The sequence below is a fragment of the Polistes fuscatus genome, unplaced genomic scaffold (assembly GCF_010416935.1).
Source record: "Polistes fuscatus isolate 324 unplaced genomic scaffold, CU_Pfus_HIC Scaffold4, whole genome shotgun sequence".
Classification (NCBI taxonomy): Eukaryota; Metazoa; Arthropoda; class Insecta; order Hymenoptera; family Vespidae; genus Polistes; species Polistes fuscatus.
In genome coordinates this window covers 2,671,300-2,686,100 of record NW_025113118.1, presented here as the reverse complement: position 1 = coordinate 2,686,100, position 14,801 = coordinate 2,671,300, and the positions used below count along the sequence as shown (strand labels likewise).

Here is a 14,801-nt window from a genome sequence, read left to right as displayed (position 1 = left end):
GTGTTGCGTGCATTTGTGTATATATTTTGAACAAGATGAAGAACAGAAAATAGAAAGAGAAAGAGAGAGAGAGAGAGGTCAGAGAGAGGTCAGTCGGTGTAGATCGATGTGAATATTTTCTGGACGGCCGCTTTCTGGAGGATTGATCGAAATAACCGGTCAGTATAGTTTACGGCTTTTGTGCAACGAATAATGCTAGAACCCCGACAGTTAACTCTTTTTCTCTCTTTTCCTTTATCATTCTCTTTTTCTTTCTCTCTTTCCTTCTTTGCGATGGATAACTGAACCCCTCGAGTCTCTTTCTATCCACTTTGCATGCTAGATCAAGACTGGAAACAAGATTCTGATTTTTCAACTCCTTCCTTTCCGTTTGTTTTCATTCGACGTTGCTCTTCCGTTAATACTTTATTCTACCTAATATCCGTTTACTTCTATTGAATTCTCTCCTTTCCGTTATCATTAATTTTTCAGAAAACCTTATGATAATATATCATATTAACGTAATATTATGCTTATTTTCTTGCTATTGGTTTATATAATATTGAAGGATTAAGTAGCAATGAATTATTATTGGAAATAAGTTTAGTTTGATTTTATTTTTCTTTTCTTCGAATTTTAACGATAATGACGAGAATTTGATAAACGTCGTTTTCTGCAAATAATCCTGCAATAATTATTTTAACGAACGTCATATATATACAATATATATTTTGCTTTTTAACATTTTTTCTCTCCCTCTCTCTCTTCGATTTTATTTTTTCCTAGAGATCGTCAATCTATCCGAATTGCGGATGCTGCGGAATGGCAGCGTCTATGACACGATCGATAGCACAGCCACGAATATACGTGAAACGCTTTAACGTGGGTTAACCACGGATGAAAGCTGAGCTTTCGACATTGGACGGCGATCCTTCAAGTTAAAATCACGTATCGGTTCTCTTTTCCATGATGTGGTAACTCTTTTGGGAGTGCATGGATAAGAAGAAGAAAAAGAAAGAGAAGAGAAAAAGTAAGGAGAGAGGAGGAGGAGGAGAAGGAGTAGAAGCAGTAGGGGGAAGGAATGAAAACGAGCAAAGCAACGCTTTTGTAGATCCTTTTCGTTGGTCTTGGTTTTTCTACGAGAAGACAGACCCTCGAGCGTTTGTTTCCACAGACGATCTATATGGATTTGAGTGGAAGGAAAGAGGAAAAGGAGATAGCAAGAAAGAGAAATAGAGAAAGGGATAAAGTAAAAAAAAAAGAAAAAAGGAAAAAGAAAAGAGAACAGGGGGAACGTACTGACAACATCGCAAATATTTACCTTTGGAGATTCTTCGAAGCATTAAGATGTCCAAAAAAAACGAAAAAGAAAAAAAACGTATAAATAAAAGAATCTCTCGTGATCCAAAAGTTATGTTCTCAAGATTAAACAAAAGCTACCAATTTATTTGGCTAAATGAATTATTTTAATCAAATTTCGATTATTTTACTTTTATCTTTTTTTTGTATTTTTCTTTCTTTTCGATAAGTATTTTTTATGTTTTAATATCTTAAGGTAGATATATAAATACATAAATGATATTTACAACGTGTTTTCTTTTTTTTTTTATTTTCAGCACAAGCATAAACATAGAACAAAAGTTTCACGTTTCTCTTGTTAAATGTGTTTGTTTTTCTCGTAAAAATTCTGCTTCCGTTTTTTCACTTCGTTTTTCTTTAATTAAAATATTTGATAATATACGGCAAAAAGAGGAAAGAAGAAAGAAAGATAGAACAAAATATACACAAATAGAAAGCATTAGATCTTTTATCTTAATCTATTTGATATGTTGTCGATGGTATCATTTTTTTTTTGTATTTTTTTTTTGGTTTGTTTTTCTTTTTCTTTTTTACTATACATTCATATTTCTTTCTCTTTTTATTTTTACATCTAATAGACGAGAATGCGATTGGGAGCGAGAAAAATAATCCGACAAATAACGATACCACTAGAAATCGATATTTATCGTGCTTCGTACGCAATAGAAAAAAATCTGTTATCGTTAAATGGGGAAAAAGAAGGGAGATGGCTTGGTTTAGTTTATATAGTGAAATATAGATTTCCTTTCTATGGAACACCCTTTTCATTGGGGGTTCGAGTTAAGGCCGTTATCGATGTTGAATTTTACGATACGCTGGACGACTTCCGCGTGAATTTCTACGGAGTACATCCTACGACATTTGCCGTAGTCCATTTATAAAAGAAGAGAGAGAGAGGGAAAGAGAGAGAAAATGATCGAATGATTTTAATTGCTATACGGTAGAAAAATGGAGAGCTGGATCGGCGAATAACCACGAGTTCCTTTTTACTTTTTCTCTTTTTGGCTTCTTTCATTATTTCTAACATTAAAGATCTCATCCGTCTTCTTAAGACCGTCCTGGTTATCTCGTTATTTGTTTCAAGAAGAAATCCAATAAACTTTCAACTCTTTTTAACCAACGTATTGGTAATACAATTATAATAGTAACACGGTTGATAGACTTCAGTGAAAAGTAGCATTGATAAATTTTTATAATATTACATAATATTACAATTATTCATAAAATCAAGATTTAAAGCTTACTCTTTAAGCTTATTAATAACGATTGATGTTACACCGAGTTACTTGTTCAGGAGAAATTGAAGATTTCGAAGTTTTATCGGTGTGTTAAATAAAAAAAGAAAGTAATAGGAATGAGAATGAAGAATTGAATAAAGATAGATAGATAGAGATAGAAAAGTAAAAAAAGAATCGGATAATAGCCGAAGAGATAGAATTGTAGTCGGTATCTCTGTTCAATCGACTCGTTGATCATGGAAGAATGCCTATTGGAGTATTCCTCTCTATTCTCTCTCTCTCTCCTCCTTCAGATTCACCATCACTTGCTTCTTCCTCTCTCTCTCTCTCTCTCTCTCTCTTACGAATTGGATGCTCCGAGACGGCTTTGTGCTTACGGCTGCTATTTGACGAGGAGTCCACAAAGCATATTCGCAAGCGACGCTGTTGACACTCGACCTAAATAAAGCAGCTTGTGTACGATCATGTGTACTCTTCTACTACTGTCTTGCACATGCGCGAATACAAGGGTGAAAGAAAGAGAGAAAGAGAGAGAGAGAGAGAAAGAGAAAGTGAGACGACAAAGATATCCACATTTATTCATACGATACTATTTAGGATATCTTCGAAGCAACATCTCGGACGAAGGAAATTGTAAATTGCGTTAGATTCGAATTCTACCTACCCTTGAATGGGGACTCGATTCGAATGCTGACATTCTACGTAGGAGATAGGGATGGTACGAGTTTTCCTCTTCGAGATGCAAACGAAGATTCCGATCGTTTGAAGTGAAAGTGTGGAAGCTGAGTTACTGCGAACTAGAATGCAGTGTCTTTGTATTAGTTGCTTTATCTCTGTACAGAGTACACGTGCGCTTCAATCTGTGAACCTGACACACTTTTTTCTTTCTCTTTTTCTCTCTTTCTCTTTCTCTCTCTATTTCCTTCTTTTTTTCTTCCACCCAATCCACTGTCCTAGTCTGTTTCCCTTTCTCTCACCCTTAACTCACGAGAGAATCATTCCGCTCTAATTTCCATTCTTCGTAATTACTAACATCATTCGTGATCCTTTCCCCGTGGATTAATCATTTTTATACTCTGTGGTCCACTTTTATGGGTAGTACGGCCTCATGTTCCGGAAAAAGTTAATCTTAGAGTATATCGAATAAATATTTGTCGATTATATTTCAAGCTCCCAGTTTTCAAATAACTCAACCTCCTTCCTCTCTCTTTCTATCACTCTCTTTCTCTCTCATATGATTGTCATTATTTAATCGTAAATATTATTAGGAACATTATATTAAATGTTATATGGATACGTATAATTGTGACTAGTGACGTTTTTTGATCGATTTATTTATATTGGGAATTTCAAGAATCGGTTTACCGAGCTGAAAAATAATAAATTTATTTTTGACAAGTATTTTGGAAATGGTGCCATACTTTTTTAAAAATACCCATAACTAGTGATTCATATTTTGAAACTAAAAACAAAATATTTTAATTCCATTAACAAACCAATATTGACTTTTTCTTTCGTTTTGTTTGTTCTCAACAAAGCGACTTTCGGGATACTCTTTTTATAGGTATGAATATCTTTTTTATTTTTTGAATGTAATTAATAACAAAAAGGGACAACCCAAAAAATTGACAAATACGGTAAAAAAATGTCTTCGTGTTATTGTCGAATAACGATTGATTCAAACAATGTCACTCTAATCCTCGAACCTTCTCATTCTTTCTAATCCGGAACTCTTGAACATGTATCCTCTTTCCCATTATTGGCAGGCAACAGGAAAATAAATAAAAGTTTTTCACTCGGTGACTAAGCGAGGGATGACGTTTGTCGGTTCAACCATCCTGTAAATCCTTTTTCAAGGGATAAAGCCGACTTTGTCACGTCGTTAAGAGCCTTTTTCGCTTTTACGTCCGGTCCTGTTATCCTATTTAACTGCCGAACTTTTACGAGAGAGCTATGAAAAGTATCGTTATCGTGCTGAGTCACGCGACAAAAAAGAAGAACTTCATCTTCTTTTTCCTATATTTTTTTCTTTTAAAAGAAGAAACAATCATTTATTTATATAAATAAAAAGGGCGGCCAGTAAGTCTTCCTTGACAATCATAGTAATTGATTGATTAGAGCAGTCTCTTGTTGTAAATAATTGTTTGTTATTAAAAAGTTCTGAATTGAATCAAAAAAATTTCAAAAGTCATTTCTTTTGTCTAACGTTTGTTATTAAAATTTGTTTATAATAATAATTATTTTTATAAAGGTACTTATAGGCCACTTTTTGACAAATTTTAGATCACGTTGAAAAATTTGTCTTTTGATAAATAATATTTTTATGTATTTTATTACCTTTTTTAAATTTATATTCTTGTCTTGAAAAGTGAAAATGGGAGTTGAGAGTTTGCGAAGTATCACTATCGTTCATCGTAAATTTGAATTTATTACCACGTTTTTGAGATAACATTTTAGATTCGTTGTAGGTGAAAATATCTGTAAAATGAGGGTTTTCACCCTTTTCTTTTTCTTTTTTATCTTTTTTTTCTTTTTTTTCTTCTTCTCTTATGCTACACCAAACATGTTACATATCTAGTAGGGAACGTTTAAGGGTTAGAAAAGCTAAAAAAAAGTGCATGGATGGTATATAAACAAGATGCTTTTTCGTTCCTTGTATTACGCTTGTTTACTTACTCTACTAGGTGGAAAAGAAAGGCCAGAGGAATTTCCTCTGAGCTACGACCAAGTTACCTAGATTTCGGACTCGTTGTTCTGGTATTTTTAAAGCTTCCACAGAGGCGTGATGTTACGCTGAGAAGAAAAAGAAACGTAAAAGGGATAAAAGAGGTAAGGAGATTCAAACGAGCTTAGGACAGGTTTGTTATTCTTTCGTTTTTATCCTAAGCAAACTCGATGAATTTTAATGAAAATAAACTAATGAAACGTTGTGAAGATAATAATGTTTATATTCTTTCTTTTATCTTTTTTCTCCTTTTGTTTATTTGTACAAAATATATCCAACAGAACGAAATATTAATCAACTGTATCTAAACCATTATTTAATTCTAATGTAATAAGTAAAACTGGCACTTTAACAAGTAATTGGAAAATATGATTAGATCTATCCGCTGAGTTCATCACATCGTGTATTCAGAGGAATGTCCGTTGCTATGGTTTAGTAGTAAAATATTTGAGTGTGTTAAGGTGTACTTCGAAATAACGCCTACTTGGAAAGTTAATGTTCACCATTTCGAGTTGAAAGTACTCTCTCTTTCTCTCTCTCTCTCTCTCTCTCTCTTCTTGTTATTGAACCTCATAGATGTCCACACACATAATATACATATATGTATAGTCTTCTTTAGGAAACCTAAGACGACGACGATGACAACGACAACGTAAAGTTTCATTCAAAGCTCAGGAAGCTTTTCTTTGTAGCAAGTTAAGAAGGAACTTGCGAGCTAACCACCGAGTTGAACTGTCTCACTTCGTGCACCACTTAAAGGAGAGTCCTTTAAGCTCAGGATGATACACGTATGGAGACGTGTTACGTTGAATCTTGAGCTAACGAGGGAGAGAAAGAGAGAGGAGAGTTCTGTACGAAAAGAACTTTTAGTCGTCGTCGTCCAAGAATCCGTCTAAGTAAATGCACGCCCGATGAAAAGGAATGTCCGATGAAAGTACACCGATAAGTCGAGAGTTCGTGATTCTGCTGACACGAGTCTACCTCGTTTAAGTGAACTATTTCATGGATTTTCCTTCCTAACTCGTAGATAGAACTAAAAGCATTTGAGAAGATGAAGGACTTTCGAGCTCGATGTTTATTTCAACGCTTCACAACAATACTGGCATTTTTGTGTGTGTGATATCGTTATTTTTATTATCTTATTTACATCTACATCTACACAATATCAAAAGAGTAAAATATAAATTAAATTTCACTTTCATCAATCATTTTTTTCTTTTCGTGAAAAATAATTTAATAATTAAAATCCTTATTACTACTTCAATAAATATTTGTAAATAAAATTACTATACATTATCTGTTAGTAATTTTGATTTTACATAATCAACTTTATGAATAAGTCAAGTAATAGTGGAAATAAATTTGTATTTTTTTCTTTTATTTTCTTTTGTTTTTCATAAGTACGTAAATAATAAATTAGCATAGGTACTTTTTATCTTTGTCTTTTATTCATGTAGGCTCATGAGAACTTTACTTTCTTATCAGTAACACGACTCATCTTCTAGTCGTTAGGCATTCTTTCCAGACTCCTCTACCTCTAGTAGTACTTTTCTCTCCCTTCCATCTCTTTCTCTCTCTTTCTTTCTCACACCCTCTTCAACTATGCAGTCTTAGTTCTCGTCGTTTTGTAAGAAACGTTATCTTTCTTTTCCTCGTATTCGTATTTACTTAGCTACCTACGTACATGTACGTGTGGACTCATATAATTGTACGTACGTGGACATGTAATGTCAAAGGGAAGAACAAAAATGAAATGGTAACGAGAAACACGTGAACGGGGGGGGGATCTATTAATTTTTATTATTTTTATTTTATTCGCGCGTTACAAAATTTCCCCTTAATTTTTCTTCGCTCTTAAGTATCGTTAAAATATTACTGCAATTATTAGATAAAAGTCTTTGAGATAAAAATATTCAGTTTTATAATACTTATCCTTTCTTTTCTTTTTTTATTTTGCCTTTTTCTTTTCTTTCAAAGAAACTTTATCGCGAAAAAGAGTTTCTTAAGAAGTATCGTATCGTTTTGAAAGATTAGCTCGCGTCACGTTTGTTAAACTTTCGTCGTTATTTCTTTTAGCTAAAAAATATTTAATATTAAACAAACTTTTTACAAATTTTAAGAAAATAGATAGACATAGAGACAGAGATAGAGATAGAGATAGAAAGAGAGAGAGAGAGAAAGAGAGAGAGAGAGAGAGATAAAGTGAGAAGGAAAGTCAATGAATAAGTGTGAGAGGAAGTGGAAGAGAGAGAAAAATTACTCACTACCAAGAACAATATCGTTTTATCCAAGTGAATTTTCCACCACCGAGTAATAATTATCTCTAGAAGTTTCATCTGACTGGGAAAGACGTCATCATTTCTCACCATTATCTTCTTTCTCTATCTTCTCCTTACTACCTTGGTCGAAACTTTCAGACTATTTCGAGAATAAGAGAGAGAGACAAAGACAAAGACAGAGATAGGAATAGAGAGATAGAGAGAGAGAGAGACTCATATTTTATACCGACCCAAGTCCAAATCTCTATCTCTCTTTCTCTTTCTTAGTTCTTACCTCTCTCTCTCTTCTCTTGTGTATTGTGAAACGAACAATAATGCACGCGTGTTCCTTGGGAAAGCTGCGAATCTCTAAGAGGAAAGGTAGTTTAAGTAAGAAACTACTACTTGGCTTCTAGCTATAATTGAACTTATTATAAAACCAGAGAGTAGGAGAGGAGAGGAGAGAGTGTGTGCGGCTTTGGATGTTATTAACAACATGCCACTCGCAACGTTAATCGTATCATTCTTGAGAAAAGAGAGGCTTGTCTTTTCCAGAAGATTTTTATCCTTTTTTTTGTTTCTCTCTCCTTTTTTCCTTCGTCCTTATCCACGTGATCCTCTCTTTCGAAAGGACTCTTACGTATGAAAGGGTGTTCAACCAAAGTGCTCCTTTTTACTAAAAGACAACTTTCCGAGAGTATGTTAATCCGATAGAAAAAGAAAATGTGGATTGTTACGTATTAGAATAAAATCGAATAAGAGGGTTGGTCCTTTCTTCTCTTTTTTTTTTGGTTAGATTATATTGCATGCATTTTCGTATGAAGTAAATGTTATTATAATTCACTCTTTAAATAAATAAATAAATAAATAAATAAAGAGACAATATTATGATTAATATATAAGAGAAAAAAATACAAAATTTGGCTGAATGTTATTTCCTTTTTAAAAAAATAATTTTCCGAGCAAATATCATTTACGTAAGATAATTTATAGATGGTGAGTTTTTAATATTGGGTCACTTGAATATCTCAAAAACAATTTAATCTTTCTTTATAATTGTAAACTTACAAATTTTTCTAACGTTATCTTATTTTACGAAGAAATATTATAAATATTTTTATTTAAAACATTTCTTTATCCTACCTTTATTTTCTATGATAATTTAACATTATTTAAACATCGATTTTAGGTCAGGTAGAAATATACATATAAAACGGGTATTTCTGTATAGAAACATCACTGTAATAAATATTTAAAATAAGAGAAGGTCTTCTCTCTTTTTGAATACGTTTTTCAATACGCTTAATAGAAAATTGATTACATATTTATGTAATACTAACGTAGATGTAGATGTCTAAGTGTAAAAAAATGTATCCGGTATAATACTCGTGATATGGTACCTAGCATCAACGATTTTGATATAATATAGAGGATATAACGCTCAGGTTATGGAACTTGTAATCGTAACAAATCGGTCCCGAACAGATGTTTTGTGAGAAGCTTTTCATAGATCGGAAAGATTTTCTCTGCATTGTATTCTTCCCCTTCCCCCTTAACGTTAGCCATTGGCATAGCTGAAGGAGAATTGAAAAAGGATCAGAATTCCTCGTTTTGTTAAGATGATTTTGCCTGCTTTTATATCGAAGTTCAATGTGTCGGAGAATTGTGATGGATTCTTGTGAATTCAGTGGCTTTGTTCGGATATTCTTGATCGTGTATCGTTGAATCTCGAACAATAGAAAAAGAATCGAATTAACCGATACGATTTTGGAAATATTATATAATAGGTGTAAATTTGTCACGTTTTAAAGCAATTCACGAGAATAGCATTTTACGAGTCATAAATTTCATAGTAAGCTTTGAATTTATGCTTTATTCATATATACACTATATATATATATATAGTTATATTTTATATATAAATATGTAAATATGTAAATATATATTTTTTGTTATTTTAGAAAATGTATTTATTAATCTGACACGATGGGACATTTTCAAGATGTAATGTAAATAATTCACATCAATCGAGAGATTCTCGCACGAGAATTGACAGTTAATCCGAGCTGAGAGGTTCATCGAAATCGTCGAAATAATGCGGTAGTTATGGCGATTTCCGAACGAAATATATCGAGAGTATCCGTACTAGGTATCGATTCTGAAGTAGTATTTGATAGAGCAGACGTTTATTATAGTCGAGCACATAGCTATCTATGTAATACATACTTAGATACATATGTACCTATGGTATATACATACCTACGTATTTGCCGTAATATATCTCTCAACGATCGATTTTTCCTTCCTTCTATCGATACGCTTTTGAAGTTCAATATACGAGCAAAATGTTGTTTTTTATTATTTCGTCAGTAATCTCCTCGTTGACTTAAAATTCTTCAACATTTTCGCTCGATTAATTTTCTACGCGACTAATCATTTTTCTATAGAGAAAGGAAAGAGAAAAAGAGAGGGAGAGAAAGATAGAAATAGTTTCTCGTGCGATAAATATTCCAAGTGATTAAAATAAATGTTCGCATAATCGATTAGTTATAATAACAATTATTTTATCGATCGGTACTTATAACAAAGAAGTATACGTACCTTATAAAATAATACGCTTAGTTCTATTATTCGGGTTTTTAATTATTTATTTAAAATGATGAACCTGCGATAATATTTATGACTATAATTATACTTTGTATAGGGTTACGTACGTTAAATACGGAAATTTATGAGCGCTAAAATATCTCTCGTCGAAAGCGAATTGTTCGATCGAGTGTTAAATCATTGATGCGTAGGTCGTGCCGCTTTTATATTCAAGCGGATTAAAATATGCAAGGAATAAAAAATAAAGTATGCTTCGATGTATCTACGTGTAGGTACATATATACATATTATATGATAGTAGGAGATGGATGCACGTCCTTCAAAGAACTTGACGATAAATCTTTAGATTCTAAAATTATGCTTTATTTAATCGATAAAAATAAAAGAAGAACTAGGTAAAAGCATATTTAATATAAATAAATATATTGGATCGTTCCGAAAGTTCTTCAATTTTTCTTAATAAGTTATGCATGTATAATATTCTATATTTTATATTATTTTATTTGATAAATAAAAAATATTGCTTATGTAAAATTTACCGAGAAAAATTTTTTATGATAATTATATTATACCACAGTATAGTATTATACTATTATAGTTATCTACAACTATAGTTACGTATAATATTATATATAATTATGATTCAATGAAAATTTAAATGTACATTCAACTATACATATATCCTGTTGGAAATACTTTGAAAATATTTGCATCTAACACTTCACAAGAGATACCTTGTATATTTATCAGAGAATATTATATTTAGCTTCAGAAATAAATAGAAAGAAGAAAAATAAGTGTATCTTTCGGAAAGAGACAGGGAGGAAAATTTGATCCATTAAATCGAGCACGTATTCCCTAACGATGAAGTCTTTGCAAACTGAAAAGAACAAAACAGATGCAATCAGAGGAGTATATCCATTGAGTGAGTTCTCTCGAAATTTTCTCGGATGAGTATAAGAAAAGTAAGAGGAGGGATAGAAAAGAGGGGGGGAGACACAAAAGAGGGAATAGAATGAGGGAGAAAGAGATAACGATAACCAGAGAGGGTTGTAAAATGCTTGACGTCATCAACAACGTTATATCCTTTTAGGCAAGTGTGTTTTGCAATGTTTACGATATACACACCGGTAAATGAAACGAGCCTCGCAGAGTACCAACGACGACGACGAAGACAACGACGATGACGACGATGACGATGAGAAGAAAACGAGAAGGATGGTGCATGCTACGATAGAAGACGATAAGAAGGAGAAATAAGGAAGGAAAATGGGCATGTGGGTTAAACGGAATAGGAAACTGCAATGTATAGGTGTCTAAGTTTTATATACATATAGTTGTGTAGAACGCTTTATCTTTTCAGTAGAAAATATAGGTAATCACTCCCTATATTACTCGTGCGAGGTCCTCGTAAAGGACGCTTTAAAGGGTTTTATCATCGTTGGACCAAGAGGGTGCTATTACTTTACGCGATGCCCTGGAAACTCGTCCTTTCCTTTCCCTCTTCCTCCTTCTCTCTCTCATTATCTTCTTTTTCCTCTCTTTCTTCTTCTTCTTCTTCTTTTTCTTTCTCTCGATTGTTTTTATTTTTCTTCTTTCTTCCACGATCCAGATCTTTCAACGTTAAGAAGCTCCGGATGAGAAATTGCCTGACGAAGTCGTGTTGTCTTCTACTCGGTCAACTCTGTCACCCCATTTCGTTCTGCCTCGACACGATACGCGCCAATTTTTGTTAAAATGTTCATAATTGGTGTTGTATCCATACACGTTTTTATTTTTTCTTTCTCATTTATTGATGACATATCGATGAGAAAGTTAGAATTAGATTTTGATTTGTTTGGAAATATTTATAAAAATTTGATTTTATGAATTTAATATGAACAGAATTAAACGCGTTTAATATATTGGGCTGGATAATAAATAATATGAGAATTGTCAACGTAAATATTACTAGTGTTGCCTGTTTAAATATTAAATAATAAAAAATATTTCAGTAGAGAAATATTTAATATTGCTTGTTATTCAGATATAAAATACTAACAATTTTTAAAATACAAAAATACTATATTGTTATTCATTTTTTTGATATTAGATACAAATATATTTTCAATAGAAAATTCTACAGTTATTTGTTTTGGTATAAGCTTATACCTATTTTGAAGTTATATTCATTAGGAAATCCAATATTTACGTTGTAACATATTTTAATTTCGAGCAAACGTAGCAGGTTTTCCAGACAAGTAAATATGTTTGCTTTGTTCTTTAAAATTCATGTTAATTATACTTTTTAAGTACTTATAGATTTGACTAACAAAACGTTGAATAGTTTAATTAGATACAGAAGGATAAAAAAAAGGTTGAATTCTTTACATTACTGTTCGTAAATAAACAGAAATTTTCTCTAGTCGGTACAAGCGATTGAAATTTTCCGTTGACGCACATTTTATATATAAATACGTTTTTGCTCTATTTACTAATTACTTTTAATAAATGAGTGATTCTATCTCTCTCATACTCAAAACTGGGTCGCGAACGAAACGATGGTAACGTATTGAGAAAGTATTTTACAAAATTAATTACGAGTTCGTTCTTTTCACTCAATGGTTGTCAGTGATACTATTTATTTTGGATTTTAAAATATATATTCCTTACAGTTCCTTTTTATGATAACGTTATAATCCTCTTGTCAATTAATGTTTTTTATATTTGTATTAAAAATGTTATTATAAAATATGTAAATGTATATTTATTTTACGTATGTACATAATACAAACACGTACGTAAGTGTGCGTAAATGTGTACGTGTTTGTCTGTTTATATTGAATTTTATTTAATTTTACTTTTCAGTTTGTAGAAGAAGACATTATTTATTGAAATTCATTGGTGCATTGAAACTTCCTCCAATGAAAATAAACGTTATCATGTAGATATTTGAAAATTACTTCAGCAAATTTCCTTTTGAAAATTAGTAACACTTCAAGCATCATTAACGACAACTTCCGAAAAATAAAGCAATCATTCTATTCAATAATCTTATAAAATATATTACAAGTATTATGATTATTTATAAAACAAAACTTATTTGATTAATTCCGTAATATTGGATAAAATAAATTCATCGAAAAGTAAATATTTCATATAGCTTTATAAATATAATACATAAGTGTACATATACATATGTACACCTATATAGGTTTCTTTGAAAATGAGGACATATTCTAGAGATTTTGGAGTCGCAACTCTGTTATATCCTCTCGACAACTCTCTAGTATTGCAGACTCTCTAATAATTAAATGACAAACTTCCTAGGACGTTTCGTTCGTGCAGTGCACCCTTGGTAAATGTACGAGCTTCTAACTCACGACTACGTACGTTATGGTAAAGTACTAATTTACCTAACGTACCTTTCATCCTGGCTAATATTTATTCTCGTTTAATAGAAATAAATGTTTCAATTTCTCACCCCACTTTGTTTCACATTTTTTTCTTTTTATTTTTCTTCTTTTATTTTTTTTTCTATCATTTTTTTTTCTCCTTCTCTTTTTCCGTTTCAATATCGTCTAGAATTGAAAAAAGTCTGTCGCCTAGAGAAAGTAGTAGATGGGGAAGATGAATGAATTTTTTTTCTTTTTCTCTTTTTCTCTCTCCCTCTTTCCCCTTTTTTCTTTCTACTTCTCATAAATTATTTGATATAGGGGTGGGGGGGGTTTGTGTTATTAAATCCAAGTATCGCCGTTCTCCATCGAGAACAGATACACTACCGGGTAGCAGATACGACGCTGACTTCGCAAGTCGACCAAGTAGACATGCGAGGCAACCTGCCAGACATCGTTCCCAGTCGCTTAGTTTTACTCTCCTCGTAACTTTATCCGTCTTCGTAAAGCTCTTACGTTCCCCCTCCACCTGTTTCTTTCACTTTTTTACTCTTAATCAACGATAGTTACTTGCGTGAGACAAGCATCGTCATATCCATCATTCTTACCTTTTAATTCTATCATTGTTGTCAATTAAACATTATGAAATGCCTTTTTTCCATTTATGTTACCATCAACACTTAGTCATCTCCGTTTAGTTTTTCATTAATAAATTATAATATATATTTTTACTCGATCATATTTACATTTATTGATTTTTCATAATTGTATGTATATTCTGACGAGGATTCACAATTAAGTTGTATGAAGAGTTTGTTTGTTCAGATAAATTTTTTATTAATATAAATAATATTTATTTTCATTTAATAATGCTAAAAATTGAATATATGTACCTAAATTTTTATTTAATCTTTTTCTTTTTTTTTCTACTAATTTAAATATTGTTTCAAGTTATATATTTTTACGATGATCGAGCATGCATTTTTACGAAAGGACTATTCTTTCATGATAATTTCAATTTTTATTTTCTTCCATATTTCGTCACACACCAACATATTTCATGAATACATAGAACCTCTATTTCTATTCGATCATGTTAAAACTAAGTCTAGGGGTACTTAAATTCTTTTCTTTGAAATTCATGGATTGTTTGCAGCTTTCTTGAATTCCCGAGCAAATGCCTAATGAGCTTTTTTAATAACGAGCCTTTGACTTTGGTGTTCCAGTAATTCTATAGCAAGTACGACGATTATGAGATTGC

The 14,801-nt window shown here is 31.9% G+C and overlaps 1 protein-coding gene across 2 annotated transcripts in view; it reads right to left on the bottom strand.

The window, feature by feature from the left end:
* Nucleotides 1-14,801, bottom strand: part of LOC122520939 (zwei Ig domain protein zig-8-like) — a 299,078-nt gene that overhangs the window by 18,940 nt on the left and 265,337 nt on the right. The window lies entirely within an intron of this gene.